Source organism: Salvelinus alpinus, chromosome 26 (assembly GCF_045679555.1).
Source record: "Salvelinus alpinus chromosome 26, SLU_Salpinus.1, whole genome shotgun sequence".
Taxonomy (NCBI): Eukaryota; Metazoa; Chordata; class Actinopteri; order Salmoniformes; family Salmonidae; genus Salvelinus; species Salvelinus alpinus.
In genome coordinates, this window is record NC_092111.1 from 5939899 (window position 1) to 5958023 (window position 18125).

At 50.2% G+C, this 18125-nt stretch overlaps 1 protein-coding gene across 1 annotated transcript in view; it reads left to right on the forward strand.

The window, feature by feature from the left end:
- Positions 1 to 7605: 7605 nt before the first annotated feature.
- Positions 7606 to 18125, forward strand: part of LOC139554505 (transmembrane protein 268-like) — a 33654-nt gene continuing 23134 nt past the window's right edge. The window contains exon 1 of the mRNA XM_071367336.1: positions 7606 to 7745. The gene's annotated coding sequence lies outside the window, so the exon portion shown is untranslated. The remainder of the gene's footprint in view (positions 7746 to 18125) is intronic.

Genomic DNA, 18125 nt, shown 5'->3' on the forward strand with positions numbered 1-18125 from the left:
GAGATCGTGATACCTCACATCTCAAAATAGGGCTACTTAATGTTAGATCCCTCACTTCAAAGGCAGTTATAGTCAATGAACTAATCACTGATCATAATCTTGATGTGATTGGCCTGACTGAAACATGGCTTAAGCCTGATGAATTTACTGTGTTAAATGAGGCCTCACCTCCTGGTTACACTAGTGACCATATCCCCCGTGCATTCCGCAAAGGCGTAGGTGTTGCTAACATTTAGATAGCAAATTTCAATTTACAAAAAAAAAACTGACGTTTTCGTCTTTTGAGCTTCTAGTCATGAAATCTATGCAGCCTACTCAATAACTTTTTATAGCTACTGTTTACAGGCCTGGGCCATATACAGCATTCCTCACTGAGTTCCCTGAATTCCTATCGGACCTTGTAGTCATAGCAGATCATATTCGAATTTTTGGTGATTTTGATATTCACATGGAAAAGTCCACAGACCCACTCCAAAAGGCTTCCGTGCCATCATCGACTCAGTGGGTTTTGTCCAACATGTCTCTGGACCTACTCACTGTCACAGTCATACTCTGGACCTAGTTTTGTCCCATGGAATAAATGTTGTGGATCTTAATGTTTTCCCTCATAATCCTGGACTATCGGACCACCATTTTATTACGTTTGCAATCGCAACAAATAATCTGCTCAGACCCCAACCAAGGAGCATCAAAAGTCGTGCTATAAATTCTCAGACAATCCAAAGATTCCTTGATGCCCTTCCAGATTCCCTCTGCCTACCCAAGGACGTCAGAGCACAAAAATCAGTTAACCACCTAACTGAGGACCTCAATTTAACCTTGCGCAATACCCTAGATGCAGTTGCACCCCTAAAAACTAAAAACATTTGTCATAAGAAACTAGCTCCCTGGTATACAGAAAATACCCGAGCTCTGAAGCAAGCTTCCAGAAAATAGGAACGGAAATGGCGCCACACCAAACTGGAAGTCTTCCGACTAGCTTGGAAAGACAGTACCGTGCAGTATCGAAGAGCCCTCACTGCTGCTCGATCATCCTATTTTTCCAACTTAATTCAGGAAAATAAGAACAATCCCAAATTTCTTTTTGATACTGTCGCAAAGCTAACTAAAAAGCAGCATTCCCCAAGAGAGGATGGCTTTCACTTCAGCAGTAATAAATTCATGAACTTCTTTGAGGAAAAGATCATGATCATTAGAAAGCAAATTACGGACTCCTCTTTAAATCTGCGTATTCCTCCAAAGCTCAGTTGTCCTGAGTCTGCACAACTCTGCCAGTACCTAGGATCAAGAGAGACACTTAAGTGTTTTAGTACTATATCTCTTGACACAATGATGAAAATAATCATGGCCTCTAAACCTTCAAGCTGCATACTGGACCCTATTCCAACTAAACTACTGAAAGAGCTGCTTCCTGTGCTTGGCCCTCCTATGTTGAACATAATAAACGGCTCTCTATCCACCGGATGTGTACTAAACTCACTAAAAGTGGCAGTAATAAAGCCTCTCTTGTAAAAGCCAAAACTTGACCCAGAAAATATAAAAAACTATCGGCCTATCGGATCTTCCATTCCTCTCAAACATTTTAGAATGCGCAGCAACTCACTGCCTTCCTGAAGACAAACAATGTATACGGACTGAGGGGCAGCTCCGGACAGACGGGCAGCTCCGGACTGAGGGGCAGCTCCGGACTGAGGAACAATTCCGGACTGAAGAGCAATTCCGGCATCGCCTGCGTGACAGGCAGCTCTGGCAGCTCCTGGCTGACTGACGACTCTGGCAGGTCCTGGCTGACTGACGGCTCTGGCAGGTCCTGGCTGACTGACGGCTCTGGCAGTTCCTGGCTGGCTGACGGCTCTGGCAGGTCCTGGCTGACTGACGGCTCTGGCAGTTCCTGGCTGGCTGACGGCTCTGGCAGGTCCTGGCTGGCTGATGGCTCTGGCAGGTCCTGGCTGGCTGGCGGCTCTGGCAGGTCCTGGCTGGCTGGCGGCTCTGGCAGGTCCTGGCTGACTGACGGCTCTGGCAGCTCCTGGCTGACTGTCGGCTCTGGCAGCTCCTGGCTGACTGACGGCTCTGGCGGCTCCTGGCTGACTGACGGCTCTGGCGGCTCCTGTCTGGCGGGCGGCTCTGGCGGCTCCTGTCTGGCGGGCGGCTCTGGCGGCTCCTGTCTGGCGGGCGGCTCTGGCGGCTCCTGTCTGGCGGGCGGCTCTGGCGGCTCCTGTCTGGCGGGCGGCTCTGGCGGCTCCTGTCTGGCTGACGGCTCTGGCAGGTCCTGTCTGACGGACGGCTCTAGCGGCTCCTGACTGACGGATGGCTCTAGCGGCTCCTGACTGACGGACGGCTCTGAAGGCTCAGGACAGACGGGCAGCTCCGGACTGAGGGGCAGCTCCGGACTGAGGGGCAGCTCCGGACTGAGGAGCAATTCCGGACTGAGGAGCAATTCCGGCATCGCCTGCGTGACAGGCAGCTCTGGCAGCTCCTGGCTGACTGACGACTCTGGCAGGTCCTGGCTGACTGACGGCTCTCGCAGGTCCTGGCTGACTGACGGCTCTGGCAGTTCCTGGCTGGCTGACGGCTCTGGCAGGTCCTGGCTGGCTGACGGCTCTGGCAGGTCCTGGCTGGCTGGCGGCTCTGGCAGGTCCTGGCTGGCTGAAGGCTCTGGCGGCTCCTGGCTGACTGACGGCTCTGGCGGCTCCTGGCTGACTGACGGCTCTGGCGGCTCCTGTCTGGCGGGCGGCTCTGGCGGCTCCTGTCTGGCGGGCGGCTCTGGCGGCTCCTGTCTGGCGGGCGGCTCTGGCGGCTCCTGTCTGGCGGGCGGCTCTGGCGGCTCCTGTCTGGCGGGCGGCTCTGGCGGCTCCTGTCTGGCGGGCGGCTCTTGCGGCTCCTGTCTGACGGACGGCTCTAGCGGCTCCTGACTGACGGACGGCTCTAGCGGCTCCTGACTGACGGACGGCTCTGAAGGCTCAGGACAGACGGGCGGCTTTGAAGGCTCAGGACAGACGGGCGGCTTTGAAGGCTCAGGACAGACGGGCGGCTTTGAAGGCTCAGGACAGACGGGCAGCTCAGACGGCGCTGGGCAGACGGGCAGCTCAGACGGCGCTGGGCAGACGGGCAGCTCAGACGGCGCTGGGCAGACGGGCAGCGCAGGCGGCAGCTCATACGGCGCTGGGCAGACGGGCAGCGCAGGTGGCGCTGGGCAGACAGCAGACTCTGGCCTCTGGAGATGCACAGGAGGCTTGGTGCGTGGTGCCGAAACTGGTGGTACCGGGCTGGAGACACGCACCACAGGGCGAGTGCGTGGAGGAGGAACAGGGCTCTGGAGACGCACAGGAAGCCTGGTGCGTGGTGTAGGCACTGGTGGTACTGGGCTGGGGCGAGGAGGTGGCACCGGATATACCGGACCGTGAAGGCGTACTGGAGCTCTTGAGCACCGAGCCTGCCCAACCTTACCTGGTTGAATGCTCCCCGTAGCCAGGCCAGTGCGGCGAGGTGGAATAGCCCGCACTGAGCTGTGCTGGCGAACCGGGGACACCATGCGTAAGGCTGGTGCCATGTACACCGGCCCGAGGAGACGCACTGGAGACCAGATGCGTTGAGCCGGCTTCATGGCACCTGGCTCGATGCCCACTCTAGCCCGGCCGATACGTGGAGCTGGGATGTACCGCACCGGGCTAAGCACACGTACAGGAGACACCGTGCGCTCTTCCGCATACCACAGTGTCTGCCCGTACTCTCGCTCTCCACGGTAAGCCCGGGAAGTTGGCGCAGGTCTCCTACCTGACTTCGCCACACTCCCCTTTAACCCCTCCCCAATAATTTTTTGGGGGTGACTCTCAGGCTTCCAGCCTCGCTTCCGTGCTGCCTCCTCATACCACCGCCTCTCGGCTTTAGCTGCCTCCAGCTCTTCACGAGGGCGGCGATACTCTCCAGCTTGAACCCAGGGTCCCTTACCATCCAGAATTTCCTCCCATGTCCAGAAGTCCTGAGTACGCTGCTGCTGCTGTCGCTGCTGCCCGTTAGCACGCTGCTTGGTTCGGGTTTGGTGGGTGATTCTGTAACGGCTTTCTTCCTGGGATGAAGGAGAGGACCAAAACGCAGCGCGGCTAGTGTTCAACATGTTTAATAAAGAATAAGAACGTGACCACTACAAGCTACAAAACAATAAATGTGAAAACCGAAAACAGTCCTATCTGGTGCAGAACACAAACACAGAAAACAATCACCCATCAACCAACAGTGCAAACAGGCTACCTTAATATGGTTCCCAATCAGAGACAATGCAAAACACCTGCCTCTGATTGAGAACCATATTAGGCCAAACAACAAACCCAACATAGAAACACAAAACATAGACTACACCCACCCAGCTCACGTCCTGACCAACTAAACAAAGACTAAACAAAGGAAATAAGGTCAGGAACGTGACAGAAGGGCTATATAAATACATTTTATTTGATTTTATGACAACACAGCATGGTAGCAACACAACATGAAAACAACATGGTAGCAACACAACATGGCAGCAGCACAACATGGTACAAACATTATTGGGCACAGACAACAGCACAAAGGGCAAGAAGGTAGAGACAACAATAGATTACAAAAAGCACCCACAACTGTCAGTAAGAGTCTCCATGATTGAGTCTTTGAATGAAGAGATTGAGATAAAACTGTCCAGTTTGAGTGTTTGTTGCACTCGTTCCAGTCGCTAGCTGCAGCGAACTGAAAAGAGGAGCGACCCAGGGATGTGTGTGCTTTGGGGACCTTTAACAGAATGTGACTGGCAGAACGGGTGTTGTATGTGGAGGATGAGGGCTGCAGTAGATATCTCTTATAGGGGGGAGTGAGGCCTAAGAGGGTTTTATAAATAAGCATCAACCAGTGGGTCTCGCGACGGGTATACAGAGATAACCAGTTTACATAAGAGTAGAGAGTGCAGTGATGAATCCTATAAGGAGCATTGGTGACAAATCTGATGGCCGAATGGTAAAGAACATCTAGCCGCTCGAGAGCACCCTAACCTGCCGATCTATAAATGAAGTCTCCGTAATCTAGCATGGGTAGGCTGGTCATCTATATCAGGGTTAGTTTGGCAGCTGTGGTGAAAGAGGAGCGATTACGATAGAGGAAACCAAGTCTAGATTTCACTTTAGCCTGTAGCTTTGGTATGTGCTGAGAGAAGGACAGTGTACTGTCTAGTCATACTCCCAAGTACTTGTATGAGGTGACTACCTCAAGCTCTAAACGCTCAGAGGTAGTAATTACACCTGTGGGGAGAGGGGCATTCTTCTTACCAAACCACATGACCTTTGTTTTGGAGGTGTTCAGAACAAGGTTAAGGGCAGAGAAAGCTTGTTGGACACTAAGAAAGCTTTGTTGAAGAGCATTTAACACAAAATCTGGGGAGGGGCCAGATGAGTATGACTGTATAATCTGCATATAAATGGAGGAGAGAGCTTCCTACTGCCTGAGCTATGTTGTTGATGTAAATTGAGAAGAGTGTGGGACCTAGGATCGAGCCTTGGAGTACTCCCTTGGTGACAGGCAGTGGCTGAGACAGCAGATGTTCTGACTTTATACACTGCACTCTTTGAGAGAGGTAATTAGCAAACCAGGCCAAGGACCCCTCAGAGACACCAATACTCCTTAGCCGGCCCACAAGAATGGAATGGTCTACTGTATCAAAAGCTTTGGCCAAGTCAATAAAAATAGCAGCACAACATTGCTTAGAATCAATGGCAATGGTGACATCATTGAGGACCTTTAAGGTTGCAGTGATACATCCATAACCTGAGCGGAAACCAGATTGCATACCAGAGAGAATACTATAGACATCAAGAAAGTCAGTCAGTTGATTATTGACAAGTTTTTCAAACACTTTTGATAAACAGGGCAAAATAGAAATAGGCCTATAACAGTTAGGATCAGCTTGATCTCCCCTTTAAATAAAGGACGAACCGTGGCTGCCTTCCAAGCAATGGGAACCTACCCAGAGAGGAGAGAAAGGTTAAAAAGGTCAGAGATAGGCTTGGCGATTATAGGGGCAGCAACCTTAAAGAAGAAAGGGTCTAAATCATCTGACCCAGATGTTTTTTGGGGGTCAAGTTTAAGGAGGCCCTTTAGCATCTCGGACTCAGTGACCGCCTGCAGGGAAAAACTTTGTAGTGGGGCAGGGGAAAAAGAGGGAGGAGCATCGGGGCTAGTCACATTAGAAGGGGTGGGAGATGAGGAAATGTTGGACGGGCAAGGAGGTATGGCTGAGTCAAATGGGAATCCTGACTTAATGAAGTGGTGACTTAAAAAGCTCAGCCATGTGCTCCTTGTCAGTAACAACCACATCATAAACTTTAAGGGACATGGGCAGCTGTGAAGAGGAGGGTTTATTCTCCAGGTCTTTAACTGTTTTCCAGAACTTCTTGGGGTTAGACCCACAGAGAGAGAACTGCCCCTTAAAGTAACTAACTTTGGCCTTCCGGATAGCCTGAGTGCACTTATTTCTCATTTGCCCGAACGAGAGCCAGTCAGCCTGAGTATGCGTGTGCCGAGCCTTTCGGTAAATGCAATTCTTGAGGTGGAGAAACTCTGCAAGATCACGGTCGAACCAGGGGCTGAACCTGTTTTTAATTCTTATTTTCTTTATGGGGGCATGTTTGTTAACAATATCACTGAAAATATAAAGAAATAAGGTCCAAGTGTCTTCGACAGAGAGGATCAAGCTGATTCTATTCCAATGCCACCCACACAATAATCAGTGTGTCCTTGGTCCTTGTACCGTCAGTCTGGCGTCAATCACTATAAACAGATATGAGTTTACTCCATGACATGCAGCATCTAGTCTAGTGAACATTACAGAAAGAACACTGGACATAATGTGTATTACAGAAAGGGAAAATATATAAATATGCTAAACATTGTTAATCACTCTAAACTGAATATGAACTTTGTTCACCTTCAATATTACCATTACGATGATGATAAGTGACTGACACAACTAGCTAAGTATTACATTTTATTTACTCCTTCATACCCCAAGATGGCATTCTAGGCAGAGAACTGTAGTGCCGTGAAAGACTGGCCACCATGTCTGTGTTGTGCCATGCCACGGTCACACTGTTTACTGTAGTCTGGGTAATAAACCATTGAGACACCAAGTCAACATTTCATCTCAACTTTGCCCTCATCAAGTTCCTGAAATTATAGAGAGAACAATATTCAGCTTTATTGTAATCTCAACACCAAGGTGGAATCCTTCACACGTTTATTACATGGGTCATCAGATTGTTGTCTCCAGACAATGTTTCAGGTCAACTGAGTTAATCTATTTAGTCTCACAAAAGTATACAGATTTCCATGGTCCCAAGTTACTATCGATCCCATCAATCTCTCTGCATGTTCTAATTTGTCAGTGTGTGTGTGCCTGTGTGTGTGTTTGTGCACGCTCGTGCGTCCATCATTGCATACGTGTGTGTGTGTGTGTGTGTGTGTGTGTGTGTGTGTGTGTGTGTGTGTGTGTGTGTGTGTGTGTGTGTGTGTGTGTGTGTGTGTTGGTGTGTGTGTGTGTGTGTGTGTGTGTGTGTGTGTGTGTGTGTGTGTGTGTATGCCTGTGGGGCATGAGTTAATGTGTGACAGTCCCAGCCCATAGCAGCAGACCACCAGACCAGAGTCATGATAACCTGGAGAACATCTGCTAAACTCACTGGCATCCAGATCAACTCACACACCAGCTGGGACAACAACACCAAGCTAAGGTAGGTAAGGGATAGTGTTTGTGTGTGTGCATTGTTGCCTCATATATTTCAAGTACGATCCTAGTTCTGTCACCTCTGTGAGGTTATTTCCATTTGTTTATTACAAGAAAAGTTTGTTGTTGTTGTGGACTCATCGTCTCATTCACTCTCATTCTGAGAAGTGTAGACCTCATTTCACCAGTCATGTGGTTAGATTAATGAGTCACAAGCTGGGAGAGAGAGAAAAAGTAACAGAGCGAGGGGGGGGAGAGAGAGGGGTGTAGTGAGTAAGAGGGGGTCAAGTAAAAGTCAAATACACAAAAGTATGTGGACACCCCTTCAAATTAGTGGATTTGGCCACACCCGTTGCTGACAGGTGTATAAAATCGAGCACACCGCCATGCAATCTCCATAGACAAACATTGGCAGTAGAATGGCCCCGTACTGAAAAGCTCAGTGACTTTCAATGTGGCACCGTCATAGGATTTTCAACAAGTCAGTTTGTCAAATTTCTGCTCTGCTAGAGCTGCTCTGGTAAACTGTAAATGCTTTTATTGTGAAGTGGAAACGTCTAGGAGCAACAACGGCTCAGCCGGGAAGTGGTAGGCCACACAAGCTCACAGAACGGGATTGGCGAGTGCTGAAGCGCGTAGTGCGTACAAATCATCTGTCCTCAATTGCAAAACTCACTACTGAGTTCCAAACTGCCTCTGGAAGCAACTTCAGCACAATAACTGTTCGTCAGGAGCTTCATGAATTGGGTTTCCAATGGAGGAGCAGCCGCACACAAGCCTAAGATCACCATGCGCATTGCCAAACTTTGGCTGGAGTGGTGTAAAGCTCACCGCCATTGCACTCTGGAGAAGTGGAAACGCGTTCTCTGGAGGGATGAATCACGCTTCACCATCCGTCAGCCCGACGGACGAATCTGGGTTTGGCAGATACCAGGAGAACGGTACCTGCACGAATGCATAGTGCCAACTGTAAAGTTTGGTGGAGAAGGTCTGGGGCTGTTTTCATGGTTCGGACTAGGCCCCTTACTTCCAGTGAAGGGAAATCTTAACGCTACAGCATACAATGGCATTCTAGATGATTCTGTGTTTCCAACTTTGTGGCAACAGTTTGTTGAAGGCCCTTTCTTGTTTCAGCATGACAATGCCCCTGTGCACGAAGTGAGGTCCATACATAAATGGTTTGTCGAGATCGGTGTGGAAGGACTTGACAAGCTTGCACAGAGCCCTGGCCTCAACCCCATGGAACACCTTTGGGATGAATTGGAATGCCGACTGCGAGCCAAGCCGAATCGCTCAACATCAGTGCCTGACTTCACTAATGCTCTTGTGGCTGAGTGTCACAATCGTTATATAAATAATCAGACCAAGGCGCAGCGGGAGTAGAGTTCCACATATTTATTATAGTGAACCTTCAAAACAACAAAGAATTAACGAACGTGCAGTACGTAGCGCACATAGGCACTAAACAAAACAATATCCCACAACACAGGTGGGAAAAGGGACACACTAAGTATGATCCCCAATTAGAGGCAACGATATTCAGCTGCCTCCAATTGGGAACCATACTCACACACCAACATAGAACTATAATAACTAGAAAACCCCCCTAGTCACGCTCTGACCTATTACACCATAGAGAACCCCGAGGGCTCTCTATGGTCAGGTGGTCCCCACAGCAATGTTCCAACATCTAATGGAAAGCTTTCCCAGAAGAGTAGAGGCGGTTATTGCAGCAAAGGGGGGACCAACTCCATATTAATGCCCATGATTTTGGAATGCGATGTTAGACGAGCAGGTGTCCACATACTTTGGGCCATGTAGTGTATATTGGGAAGTGTAGTTGTATGTGAGGAAAAAGGACCAAATAGTTGAGACGGAAAAGGTTAAATGCTTCTGGGGGAATGTTTGAAATGCTGTAACTGTATTAAAGTAAATGGGACTTTAAAAGGGGATTTGGAGATTTTGGTAATGAGGCTCTTTATCTATTTCCCCGAAGTCAGATGAACTTATGGATACCGTTTTTATGTGTCAGGACCCGGTGCGAGAAACAGTCACTAAATAATTGGCAGAACCCAGAAGATGAGGCAGACACAGCAGTACTAGAGATGGTGGTTTAATAAAAAATAGATATCCTCCAAAATACAACGAAAAAACCACAAAGTGGTAAAAAACAGCAGGGAAAAACAAACCTCAAAAGACTACTCAAATAATAAACAAGAACAAAACCAGAGAACCTCTGGAAAATCCAACAAGAGAAAAGTCTATATAAAACAAGGCTTGGGCTGGGGCTGGGTGCTAACTTACAAACACTGAGCAAGGAACTAAGGAACACACAGGGTTTAAATACTAACAAGGGAATGACTTACAGGTGCAAACAATAATTGGAGCAAGAAAAACAAAAGGTACAAAAAAGGTGCAAGGGGGACATCTAGTGAACAAAACCTGAACAGTCCTGGCCAAAACCTGACAGAATCCCCCCCCTAGGAACGTCAGGAGCCGTTCCTACCAGCCTTCTCAGGGTGGAGGACCCTGAACTGACGAATGAGGTCAGGGTCCAGTATGTCCTTGGCAGGAACCCAGGAGCGCTCCTCGGGACCGTAGCCTTCCCAGTCCACCAGATACTGCCAGGACCGCTGCACCCGGCGGGAATCCAGTATCCGATGGACGGTATAAGCCGACTGGCCTCCGATGATACGGGGCGGAGGGGGAGGTCTGCCTGCCGGGATAAGGGGAGAAAAAACAACAGGTTTTAATAAAGAAATGTGAAACGTGGGATTAATTTTAAGGGATCTGGGTAAGTGCAGGCGAAAAGTAACAGGGTTCACTTTTCTGGCAACCTTAAAGGGGCCGATGAATTTCTGGGACAGTTTGCGAGACTCCACCCGTAGCGGTAAATTCTTGGTTGAGAGCCATACTCTCTGGCCGAGGCGCAGGGTAGGCCCGGGACGGCGACGTCTGTTGGCTTGTTGTTGGTACCTCTGTGAGGAACGCAGAAGATTAAGACGGGCCTTCTTCCACGTAAGCCGACAGCGTCTGATGAACCTCGAGGCTGAAGGCACACTGACTTCTGCCTCCTGGTCCGGGAACAATGGAGGAGCATAGCCAAACTGACACTCGTGCGGGGACATACCCGTGGAGGAGGAGCACAAGGTGTTGTGCGCGTACTCGGCCCAAACCATGAAGGACGACCATGTGGACGGGTTGTTGGAGACCATACATCTGAGGGTGGTTTCCAGCTCTTGATTCATCCTCTCGGTTTGGCCATTGGACTCCGGATGGTACCCTGAAGATAGACTGGCAGTGGCCCCTATGAGTTGGCAGAAGGCCTTCCAAAACCTTGAGGCGAACTGGGGACCTCTGTCAGAAACCATATCTTGCGGAATGCCGAAGACTCGGAACACATGGTTAATCACCAACTCAGCCGTTTCCTTGGCAGAAGGTAACTTAGTCAAGGGAACGAACCTGGCCGCCTTAGAAAACCTGTCGATGATGACTAGGATAGTTGTATTACCATGGGACGGAGGAAGGCCAGTAATAAAGTCCAATGAGATATGGGACCAGGGTCGGTGGGGAATAGATAGAGGGTGAAGGAGTCCTTGAGGGCGGAGGTGAGAAGATTTGCCCTGGCAGCACACGGAACAGGCCTTGACGAAAGTGGCAACGTCTTCTTTTATGGTGGGCCACCAGAACTTACGCTGGATGAACTCCAAGGTGCGACCTACGCCCGGGTGACAGGTGAGGCGAGAGGAGTGCCCCCACAGAAGGACTTGGGACCTTGCTGCCTTGGGAACAAACAACCAATTGGCAGGACCTCCTCCAGGGCCCGGTTCGATGGCTTGGGCTTGTTTCACGGTATCCTCCACTTGCCACGAGATCGGAGCCACGATCTTAGCGGCCGGAAGGACAGTCATGTCAGTATCTTCTCGAATGGCAGGAGAGTAGATTCGTGACAAGGCGTCCGGTTTGAGATTCTTCGACCCGGGTCTATAGGTGAGGATAAACTGAAATCGGCTGAAGAAAAGAGACCATCGAGCTTGTCTGGAGTTCAACCGCTTCGCCTGCTGGATATACTCCAGATTTTTGTGGTCCGTAAGCACTTGAAACGGTTGAGAAGCCCCCTCGAGCCAGTGTCTCCATTCCTTCAATGCCATCTTAACCGCTAGGAGTTCACGATCCCCCACATCGTAATTCCTCTCGGCCGGGGTAAGCCGGTGAGAGAAGAAGGCGCAAGGATGAAGCTTCTTGTCTTCACCCCTCTGAGACAGGACAGCTCCAACCCCAACCTCTGATGCGTCTACCTCCACCACAAAAGGTTCATCCGCCGTTGGTAGTGTCAGAATGGGAGCAGAGAGGATGCGCTGCTTGAGTCCTTGGAAGGCCGTCTCAGCTTCTCTTCCCCACAGAAACCTTGTGTTGCCACCCTTGGTTACAGCTGAGAGAGGGGCTGCCACCGAGCTGAAGTTCTTGATGAACTTGCGGTAAAAGTTGGTGAAGCCCAGGAAACGCTGAACTTCCTTAACGGACTTGGGGGTGGGCCAATCCGCTACCGCCCCTACCTTCTTGGGGTCCATCTGGACTCGACCGGGTTCCACTACAAATCCCAGGAATTGTACTCGGGAGGAATGGAATTCACATTTTTCCGGCTTCACGTACAAATGGCTGTCAAGGAGGCGTTTGAGTACTTGTCTGACATGCTTAGTGTGTTCTTGAAGGGAGCTCGAAAAGATGAGGATGTCATCCAAGTAAACAAACACGAAGATGTTAAGCATATCCCTAAGCACATCGTTTATGAGCGCTTGGAACACAGCCGGAGCGTTGGTCAGGCCGAAGGGCATCACCAAGTATTCGTAGTGACCAGTAGGCGTGTTGAAAGCGGTCTCCCACTCGTCACCGGGTTTGATCCGCACAAGATGGTATGCGTTCCGCAGGTCAAGCTTAGTGAAGACAACTGCTTCCTGGAGCAGCTCAAAGGCTGTGGCCATAAGGGGTAGCGGGTAGCGGTTACGGACGGTTATGGCATTAAGTCCCCGGTAGTCGATGCAAGGACGTAATCCCCCGTCTTTTTTGGCCACAAAGAAAAACCCTGCTCCCGCCGGCGAGGTGGATGGACGCATGAGGCCTGCTGCCAGAGCGTCCTTGATGTAGGTATCCATAGCAGCTCGTTCGGGAGGAGATAGGGAAAAGATCCGACCCCTGGGGGGGCAGGTGCCCGGAAACAGGTCGATGGGGCAATCGTAAGGTCTATGGGGTGGTAGTTTGGTGGCCCTCTGTTTGCTAAATACCGGTTTGAGGTCATGGTAACACTCGGGAACTCGGGACAGGTCGATGGATTCTAGAGACTCGGGAGGGGAACTCGGGGAACTTGGGAAGATACAAGTGGCTTGGCACGTAGGACCCCACTGCTTGATAGTGCCCACAGACCAGTCGATGTGAGGGTTATGGCTGTGAAGCCAGGGGTATCCAAGGACGAGAGGGAACTCGGAACACGAGGTCAGATGAAAGTTCATCACTTCCTGGTGTTGGGAAACTGAAAGTCGCAAGGGAGTAGTGACACGAGTGACAAGTCCAGATCCCAAAGGGCTTCCATCCAACGTAGTAACCCTTATGGGGTCACTTAGAGGTTCAGAGGGAACGCCATTCTCCTTCGCCCAGACACCATCCATGAAGTTACCTGCGGCTCCAGAGTCTACCAAGGCTTGAAGGGGAAGCTCGTGGTTGTCCCAGGAAAGGGTAACTGGAATGAGCAGGCGGGAGTTGGATGGATGGGAGGAGGTTATGTTACCCGTTACAGTCCTCCCAGGCCTGCACGGGAGAGTGCGTTTTCCCTGGAGCCCGGGACACGTGGAGAGGAAATGGCCCGGTTTGCCGCAATATAGACAGCATCGCTCCCTCATCCGGCGGTCTCTCTCAGCCTGGGAGATGCGTCCAACCTGCATGGGTTCCGGTGGAGTCAGTGAGGATAAAGGTGGAGACTCGGAGCTGGGACCGATAGGAGCTAGGGTGAGAGATCTACGGTTGAGCTCTCTCTCTCTCAGACGCTGGTCTATGCGTGAAGCCAACTTGATCAGGGACTCGAGGTTGTCTGGTGGTTCCCGAGTGGCCAGTTCATCTTGGATGGTGTCGGAAAGACCCTTCAAAAAACACACTGTGAGCGCCTCGTCATTCCAGCCACTCACTGCTGCCACCGTGTGGAACTGGATGGCATAGTCCATCACGCTGCGCCGACCTTGGCGGAGAGTCAGGAGCTGTTTGGCTGAGTCAGGACCGCTGGTAGGACCTTGAAACACTCGCTTGAATTCTTCAGCAAAGGTAGAGTAGCTGGCACAGCAGGGACTTTGGGCATCCCACACAGCAGTAGCCCAGGCTAGGGCTTTTTCCGACAGCAGGGTGATAATATATGCTATCTTGGAGCGGTCGGTGGGAAACGACGAGGGTTGCAGCTCGAAGGAGAGAGAACATTGGGTGAAAAACCCCTTACAAACACTCGGATCACCTGAGAACCGTTGGGGAGGCGGCAGACGAGGTTCAGCCAGGGGGTTAACTGCCACGGGCACTTGAATCTGATGAACTGGAGCAGAAGCGGTTGCAGGAGAAAGTTGATCAGAAATCTGCTTTATGGAAGTCATCATCTCCGACAGAAGTTGAGAATGTCCAGCCAGTAAGGCCTCTTGCTGAACCAGAGCAGCTTCGTGACGTTGGACAGTCCCCTCGTGGTGGGACAGCATGGGAAAAAAGTCCTGGGTACTGGCTGCCTCTGGGTTCATATTAATGGCTCAGTGTTTCTGTCAGGACCCGGTGCGAGAAACAGTCACTAAATAATTGGCAGAACCCAGAAGATGAGGCAGACACAGCAGTACTAGAGATGGTGGTTTAATAAAAAATAGATATCCTCCAAAATACAACGAAAAAACCACAAAGTGGTAAAAAACAGCAGGGAAAAACAAACCTCAAAAGACTACTCAAATAATAAACAAGAACAAAACCAGAGAACCTCTGGAAAATCCAACAAGAGAAAAGTCTATATAAAACAAGGCTTGGGCTGGGGCTGGGTGCTAACTTACAAACACTGAGCAAGGAACTAAGGAACACACAGGGTTTAAATACTAACAAGGGAATGACTTACAGGTGCAAACAATAATTGGAGCAAGAAAAACAAAAGGTACAAAAAAGGTGCAAGGGGGACATCTAGTGAACAAAACCTGAACAGTCCTGGCCAAAACCTGACAGAATCCCCCCCCTAGGAACGTCAGGAGCCGTTCCTACCAGCCTTCTCAGGGTGGAGGACCCTGAACTGACGAATGAGGTCAGGGTCCAGTATGTCCTTGGCAGGAACCCAGGAGCGCTCCTCGGGACCGTAGCCTTCCCAGTCCACCAGATACTGCCAGGACCGCTGCACCCGGCGGGAATCCAGTATCCGATGGACGGTATAAGCCGACTGGCCTCCGATGATACGGGGCGGAGGGGGAGGTCTGCCTGCCGGGATAAGGGGAGAAAAAACAACAGGTTTTAATAAAGAAATGTGAAACGTGGGATTAATTTTAAGGGATCTGGGTAAGTGCAAGCGAAAAGTAACGGGGTTCACTTTTCTGGCAACCTTAAAGGGGCCGATGAATTTCTGGGACAGTTTGCGAGACTCCACCCGTAGCGGTAAATTCTTGGTTGAGAGCCATACTCTCTGGCCGAGGCGCAGGGTAGGCCCGGGACGGCGACGTCTGTTGGCTTGTTGTTGGTACCTCTGTGAGGAACGCAGAAGATTAAGACGGGCCTTCTTCCACGTAAGCCGACAGCGTCTGATGAACCTCGAGGCTGAAGGCACACTGACTTCTGCCTCCTGGTCCGGGAACAATGGAGGAGCATAGCCAAACTGACACTCGTGCGGGGACATACCCGTGGAGGAGGAGCACAAGGTGTTGTGCGCGTACTCGGCCCAAACCATGAAGGACGACCATGTGGACGGGTTGTTGGAGACCATACATCTGAGGGTGGTTTCCAGCTCTTGATTCATCCTCTCGGTTTGGCCATTGGACTCCGGATGGTACCCTGAAGATAGACTGGCAGTGGCCCCTATGAGTTGGCAGAAGGCCTTCCAAAACCTTGAGGCGAACTGGGGACCTCTGTCAGAAACCATATCTTGCGGAATGCCGAAGACTCGGAACACATGGTTAATCACCAACTCAGCCGTTTCCTTGGCAGAAGGTAACTTAGTCAAGGGAACGAACCTGGCCGCCTTAGAAAACCTGTCGATGATGACTAGGATAGTTGTATTACCATGGGACGGAGGAAGGCCAGTAATAAAGTCCAATGAGATACAGTGGGGAGAACAAGTATTTGATACACTGCCGATTTTGCAGGTTTTCCTACTTACAAAGCATGTAGAGGTCTGTAATTTCTATCATGGGTACACTTCAACTATGAGAGACGGAATCTAAAACAAAAATCCAGAAAATCACATTGTATGATTTTTAAGTAATTAATTTGCATTTTATTGCATGACATAAGTATTTGATACATCAGAAAAGCAGATCTTAATATTTGGTACAGAAACCTTTGTTTGCAATTACAGAGATCATACGTTTCCTGTAGTTCTTGACCAGGTTTGCACACACTGCAGCAGGGATTTTGGCCCACTCCTCCATACAGATCTTCTCCAGATCCTTCAGGTTTCGGGGCTGTCGCTGGGCAATACGGATTTTCAGCTCCCTCCAAAGATTTTCTATTGGGTTCAGGTCTGGAGACTGGCTAGGCCACTCCAGGACCTTGAGATGCTTCTTACGGCGCCACTCCTTAGTTGCCCTGGCTGTGTGTTTCAGGTCGTTGTCATGCTGGAAGACCCAGCCACGACCCATCTTCAATGCTCTTACTGAGGGAAGGAGGTTGTTGGCCAAGATCTCGCGATACATGGCCCCATCCATCCTCCCCTCAATACGGTGCAGTCATCCTGTCCCCTTTGCAGAAAAGCATCCCCAAAGAATGATGTTTCCACCTCCATGCTTCACGGTTGGGATGGTGTTCTTGGGGTTGTACTCATCCTTCTTCTTCCTCCAAACACGGCGAGTGGAGTTTAGACCAAAAAGCTCTATTTTTGTTTCATCAGACCACATGACCTTCTCCCAGTCCTCCTCTGGATCATCCAGATGGTCATTGGCAAACTTCAGACGGGCCTGGACATGCGCTGGCTTGAGCAGGGGGACCTTGCGTGCGCTGCAGGATTTTAATCCATGACGGCGTAGTGTGTTACTAATGGTTTTCTTTGAGACTGTGGTCCCAGCTCTCTTCAGGTCATTGACCAGGTCCTGCCGTGTAGTTCTGGGCTGATCCCTCACCTTCCTCATGATCATTGATGCCCCACGAGGTGAGATCTTGCATGGAGCCCCAGACCGAGGGTGATTGACTGTCATCTTGAACTTCTTCCATTTTCTAATAATTGCGCCAACAGTTGTTGCCTTCTCACCAAGCTGCTTGCCTATTGTCCTGTAGCCCATCCCAGCCTTTTGCATGTCTACAATTTTATCCCTGATGTCCTTATACAGCTCTCTGGTCTTGGCCATTGTGGAGAGGTTGGAGTCTGTTTGATTGAGTGTGTGGACAGGTGTCTTTTATACAGGTAACGAGTTCAAACAGGTGCAGTTAATACAGGTAATGAGTGGAGAACAGGAGGGCTTCTTAAAGAAAAACTAACAGGTCTGTGAGAGCCGGAATTCTTACTGGTTGGTAGGTGATCAAATACTTATGTCATGCAATAAAATGCAAATGAATTACTTAAAAATCATACAATGTGATTTTCTGGATTTTTGTTTTAGATTCCGTCTCTCACAGTTGAAGTGTACCTATGATAAAAATTACAGACCTCTACATGCTTTGTAAGTAGGAAAACCTGCAAAATCGGCAGTGTATCAAATACTTGTTCTCCCCACTGTATGGGACCAGGGTCGGTGGGGAATAGATAGAGGGTGAAGGAGTCCTTGAGGGCGGAGGTGAGAAGATTTGCCCTGGCAGCACACGGAACAGGCCTTGACGAAAGTGGCAACGTCTTCTTTTATGGTGGGCCACCAGAACTTACGCTGGATGAACTCCAAGGTGCGACCTACGCCCGGGTGACAGGTGAGGCGAGAGGAGTGCCCCCACAGAAGGACTTGGGACCTTGCTGCCTTGGGAACAAACAACCAATTGGCAGGACCTCCTCCAGGGCCCGGTTCGATGGCTTGGGCTTGTTTCACGGTATCCTCCACTTGCCACGAGATCGGAGCCACGATCTTAGCGGCCGGAAGGACAGTCATGTCAGTATCTTCTCGAATGGCAGGAGAGTAGATTCGTGACAAGGCGTCCGGTTTGAGATTCTTCGACCCGGGTCTATAGGTGAGGATAAACTGAAATCGGCTGAAGAAAA